This window comes from Carlito syrichta, unplaced genomic scaffold (genome assembly GCF_000164805.1).
Source record: "Carlito syrichta isolate Samal-C Ts95f unplaced genomic scaffold, Tarsius_syrichta-2.0.1 Scaffold301640, whole genome shotgun sequence".
NCBI lineage: Eukaryota > Metazoa > Chordata > Mammalia > Primates > Tarsiidae > Carlito > Carlito syrichta.
In genome coordinates this window covers 536,101-541,728 of record NW_007245736.1, presented here as the reverse complement: position 1 = coordinate 541,728, position 5,628 = coordinate 536,101, and positions in this window count along the sequence as shown.

Sequence of the window (5,628 nt, the reverse complement as noted above, 5' to 3'; positions counted from 1 at the left end):
AAATAACTAAGAATAAATTTCAAATGTCTCCCCATCAAAATAATAGGTAACCAAGGGGATGGATATGTTGCTTAATTTAATCATTCCACACTGTATACATACATCAAATCATCACACTGTACCAAGTAAATGTATACCATTACGATTTGTCAAATAACATATTTTCAGAGAATACATATAGATAGAAATTCTTTATGCAAAATAAGAAAACTAAAAGTTCACATACTAAAACATAGCTATGGAATTAGTTGAGAGATCTTGAAAAGAACTTCCCCTTTACCATTCATACCATTCATATCCTACATGCCTTTGTAACACTGGTGCACAATGAATTTGACATTATTCAGGTGAGCCACAATGTTAAGTATTTCAAAATAATTTATTTAATTTCCACTAAGACTAGAAAACTGTTAGATGCTGGTAGAAATACAAACAAAGAAGCTTGATCTTAAGAAGCTTACATAAACTTATAGGAACAAAACATAGACCCAAGAAATAAGTAAGAATGATGTATAAATAACAAACCAGGAAGGGCAAACCATGCCAACATCTATTAAATGTGAATCCATTTAAAAAAAAAAAAAAAAGACAAACGATACAGGTGGTAAGTAGCCTTCACAGGTTTCAACAGGTCAGATCAGCTTCACATGACATTCACTTGCAGCAATATCACTGGCTACGAATTCCATATTGAATGAGTGGGTGAATAAAGCCAGAAAAATGACCAGGGACCAGGTTGTAAGAGTGGTCCTGGGAAATCCCTTTGGGTCCCCTCCCACTCTGAGAGCTTTTTTCTGTCCTCTCAATAATCCTGCTTTCAAAAAAAAAAAAGAATGGTCTTATCACACATCAGCTCTGATCTTGGAAAAATTGTGCATGCAATCCTCTCTTGCTTTCCTCTGTGTTATAGCTAAGTAGACACAAAGTGAAATTATATTAAACACTAATTAGTAAATTAATAAATATTACTCTAACTGAAATTTCAGATATTAGTACAATTGATTTTCCATCTTCTTTTCCTGCTACTAGAGAAAAACACATCCTTTTATTATTATTATTATTAAATTCACAGTGAATATCAGAGTGGGTTTGCCCCTGATACTATGATCAGATAACTTAATCAAACTAAAATACACACACACAAAATATATGGGTTTTCCTTCTGGAAGTTAAATTGCATGAGGCGAAATAGTGGCATTTTACTCTTTGTAGCCTCCAGCTCTGAAGTTCTGCTTTCGCTTAATTTATTGCTTCTGCTTTATGACCCTCTAGTCCTTGGTGAAGCACCACTCAGGCTTAAGGCCTGGAACTCAACAGCAATATCAAAAACTGCAACTTGGAAATAATTGCTAAATATGAAAATAAGGAACTTCCAGAGAGGGTAGGCGTTGCCAAAAGGCACCAAGCAGACAAAAATCTATCAACTCCTGCAACAACTAATATAAAAGAGTGCCTCATTTCTTCTAGAAAAAAACTTAAAGTAAAAGTTATCTTTGTTTCTATTATAAAATCATGTTGTTTTTCTCAACAGTGTGTGTTTGGTGTCTGTTGAACTGATATAGCCAGGGATAAAGAAAACTTTTAGCTAGAAGAACAGGGAGCCCAATAAAACCATAATTATCTTTTGGAAGATGGGGCTTTTGTAGCACAGGCTTCCCCTACTAGGTAAGTGTTCTAGGAACCCACCCACTGGCATCAGTGGACCAGCTAGCATTGTTGTGAGAGGCTGCATTCAGCTTCAGTGCTTTTTTTCTTCTTCTTTTAGAGATTCTTTCAATGCTTCTGCCCATTTCCTTATCGTGATGAGAGCATCTGCCCACACTGCACTGAGTGTTCAACAGCTTTTGACCAAAAACAGTTTGACCCGCTTGCCCCACCATCTCTATTTACCCAAATTCACCCTGAGCGACTTGTTTTTTGTTTCCCTGGATGAAAAATGTCTTCAAAGGAACACGTTTTTCTGATGTGGAAGAGGTGAAACAAAAGAACGGCAGAAACACTAAAAGGCATCCAAATTGACATCCAAAAACTGTCCATTTGAGCAGTAGAAAAAGCATCCCGATAGGTATATTCCATCAAACGTCAAGTACTTTGAAGGTGTCTAAAATTTACACATATAAGAATAAAGACATAATTTTTTATAAATGCATTCCGGTCTTTTTTGGGTCCCCCTTGTGTTTATCTCTGATGAGCTCCATCAAGAAGTCCCTAGAGCCTGAGGTAGTGGCTCCCAATCCTTAGATGCAGCTGCTTCAGAATTCAGAGGGCTTGTTAAACACACTCCTGGGCCTGCCCATCTCAGGTCTTGAGGGTGGGGGGCTACCCATAGCATTTTGTTTTCCAATAAGTTCCCAGGTGATGCTGGTCCTGGGCTTTATAAACACTGAGCTAAGGGAACTGGGACCATGGGGAATGTTAAGAACTGAAAGATGTCAGCATGTTGGCTCCTTGGAATCTAGCTGAACTGAGACTGTCATTCCAGGAATTTAACTGCCGATGACTTGCACTATGTAAAGGAAGTATGTTTAAATGCTTCTAGAAATTACCTAATAAATAATTACTAGAGGGAATGTCTAAAAGCAGTCTTATGTCCCTAAGAACCAATTTATTTCCACAAAGAATGAAAGGTCCAAACCAGGAACCGTGCTGGAAAACTGATGTGTCTTATATCCCTACCTCACACCATGCCTTGACTCACTGTGCCTCTTTGACACGTGTAACACACACACACACACACACACACACACACACACACAAAACATGCACCCCCGGCTCACCCTCTAGTCAAACTGCAGGGCAGGGAACAGAGTACAAACGGAGGCCCACATTCCATGTGTCTAAATATTTGAAAGCTATAAATCCAGCTAAAAACAATTACATGAAATATATTCTATCCACTTACCTTGACAAAAACACTTTCATAACAACTTGGCAGGGTTGCACCTAATTTCGAACGTGCAGACTTGGAGTTTTGTGCCTAAATATTCAGGCTCCAGGAGAACCAGTCCCGAGCTTGCAAGACATTTTCCTTCTCTTTTGAAACTCAGCTCCAATATGTACTGTAAGGGGTCTGGGGATTTGTCTGCACCCCATAAAACAGCTGCCATCCCTTGTCCACCCCTTGGACCTGCTGCACGGACACAGTGACATGGTCTGCCTTGAAAGGGTCATTCCCATGTGAGATGCTTGTCCAGGACCTGAAGAACAGGTTCAGAATCCTTTAAGTGAAGAACTCTGAAATCTCTGATACTTAAAACATAGTTAAAAAGGAATGTAGGAAAGCCCCGTTGGCCCTGTGGACTTCTTACCCCACAGGAAAAGTGAGGTCACAGAAAATTAAAGTGGAAACTTCAGGAAACAGAGTCCAGGGAAGTACAGCACTCCTCTTCAGTGACCTAGTATAACACGGTAACCTCAAAGCTGAGAGGGCTTGCGTGTAAGGTTCTTTACCTGTTTCAAAGAAGTCACCTGGAGGTCTAGCAGGGAAAGACATTAGTTTATTAGAACTTACAGGAGGCACCGATGGCAGTCAGTCAGTGAGGATAGGGTACACACATGTGGTACTGATTGATGGTGGTGGTTCGGTACAGAAAGAAACTGCACTTTGGGGCAGCACAGCTAACGGTTTTATAGACAAGCAAGTCGGTTCATTAAATGCCTATCCCATGTTTATAATTACATTGGTGGTACGTGATGACCACATTGCTTTAAACTCTGCTCACTTATCTGCACCCTGTGACTTGTTACTGGGAATATGCATATCCTTCAGACACCAGCCTTGCCAGGGCTGCTTCTGAGAGAAAGGGAAGAGAAAATAGTCTGTGTCCAGGACATACCCTACACCTAGGATCTTCATTGATTGCATTTTTTCTATGTTTTCAACAATTCATCTAAATTGCAAATGACTACTATGGAAACAGTGTTTTTCCTCCTGAAAAGATTTTTTACTTGTATTAAAGTTCCCATTGCAAAGACTCTGATGGTAGAGTTGCAAACCTCAGAAGAGTGAGATGGCAGGAGAAGTGAGTCAAAGGGAAACAGATAACCCTCCCTGATGCTATTAAGCATCTACTCACATATTATTGCCCTAAAGCCAACTTTGACCAGCATAGGTAAAGGGTGTAGAACTCAGGAGGCCTAGTTTCATTATGCTATCAACTCATTTTTTCTGCCTTAATCAGTAGACTTTGAGAAAACCACAACTTCTCTACCTTTCAATATCTTATCTTAAAAAACAAACCCCTCCCCAAATAGAATAAATCAGAATTGTACAAAATATGTCCAATAGGCTGCCCATAGACATTACTTGAAAATAGGTGGCAGGGGTGGTTAGTGGTAGGGATTGATCCACAGGCATATAAATACAGCTTACATTGAATTAGAGATTGGAAGTTATTTTTCTACTAGTGAGGATTTTAATTGTTCAAGAGTAGCTATAGAGTATATAGTGTTCCCTAAAGTTAGCAGAACAAGGAATTACTGTTTAAAAGAGCGTCTGACTGAATCAGTAGATAACTGTCTGCTGCTGTGTAACAAATTACTCCAAACTGTAACTAAGAGTCATCATATAATTTCAGTCTAGACCCAGAGTCATTCAAAAGCTGGACAGGGATGGAAAGATTCATTTGGCCACTACTGTTTTTAAAGTTGGAGGAAGCGATCTTAGGGATGTCATTGGTCTCTAGAAGATGGAAAGGCAAAGAAACAAATTCTTCCCAGGGGTACAGGAAGAACCAGTTTTTAGATGCCTTGATTTTAGCCTTGAGAGACCCATGTTGAACTTCTAATCTATAGAAATGTAAGAAAATGGAAATCTGTACTCTTTGAAACTACTAAATCTGTGGTAATTTGTCATAGCAGCAATAGGAAGCTATTCAATCACCACAGTAATTTAATGTTTAAATACTTTAGTATAGTAAAATCTTAAATTATTCAACATAAAAATAGAATATTAGCTAATGGAATTTTCAGTCTTTGTGTCATTAACATTGCATTGTATTTCTTTACATTAACACTCAAGCTTTGCCTTAAAACCAAACTGACAAAAATCAGAATCTCCTGAGTCAGAAAATGTATTGTGATGAAATTATTTTGAAGGATATATTTCATCTCTCGAGAGACTACACCAGATTTCATTTTTAATAACAATTCTTGTGGGAACTATTAAAGGTAGATGAGATTTTGAAATTGCTAGGACAGAGTTTGAATGGGATAGAAGGTTGAAAATGCCCACACGAAAACCAAATTTGATTGTTTAAAATTTTGAGTGTATAAAAATACTTCAAACTATCTTATGTCAGTGTTGGGTTGAAATCAGGGATTTCAAAAAGATATCAACTCACTTGGCCCAGCAAAATGCACTTAATATGAAGTATCATTTGGAGTATTTGCATTTGAATAGTTAATAGCAATGTACTATAAAGACCTGGGAAAACTATAAAGAAGATTAAGACCTAATCACTAAGATTAGAACATGAACAACCTAAGTGAGAATACAAGACAAAATATATTAAACATTAAGTTACAGTTAAAATTAGCACTAGATGATATGACATCCTGTCAGGTGATTAATTTCCAAATAAATAATTCAGAAAATAAATTATATAGAACTTTAAATGAAGTAAATAT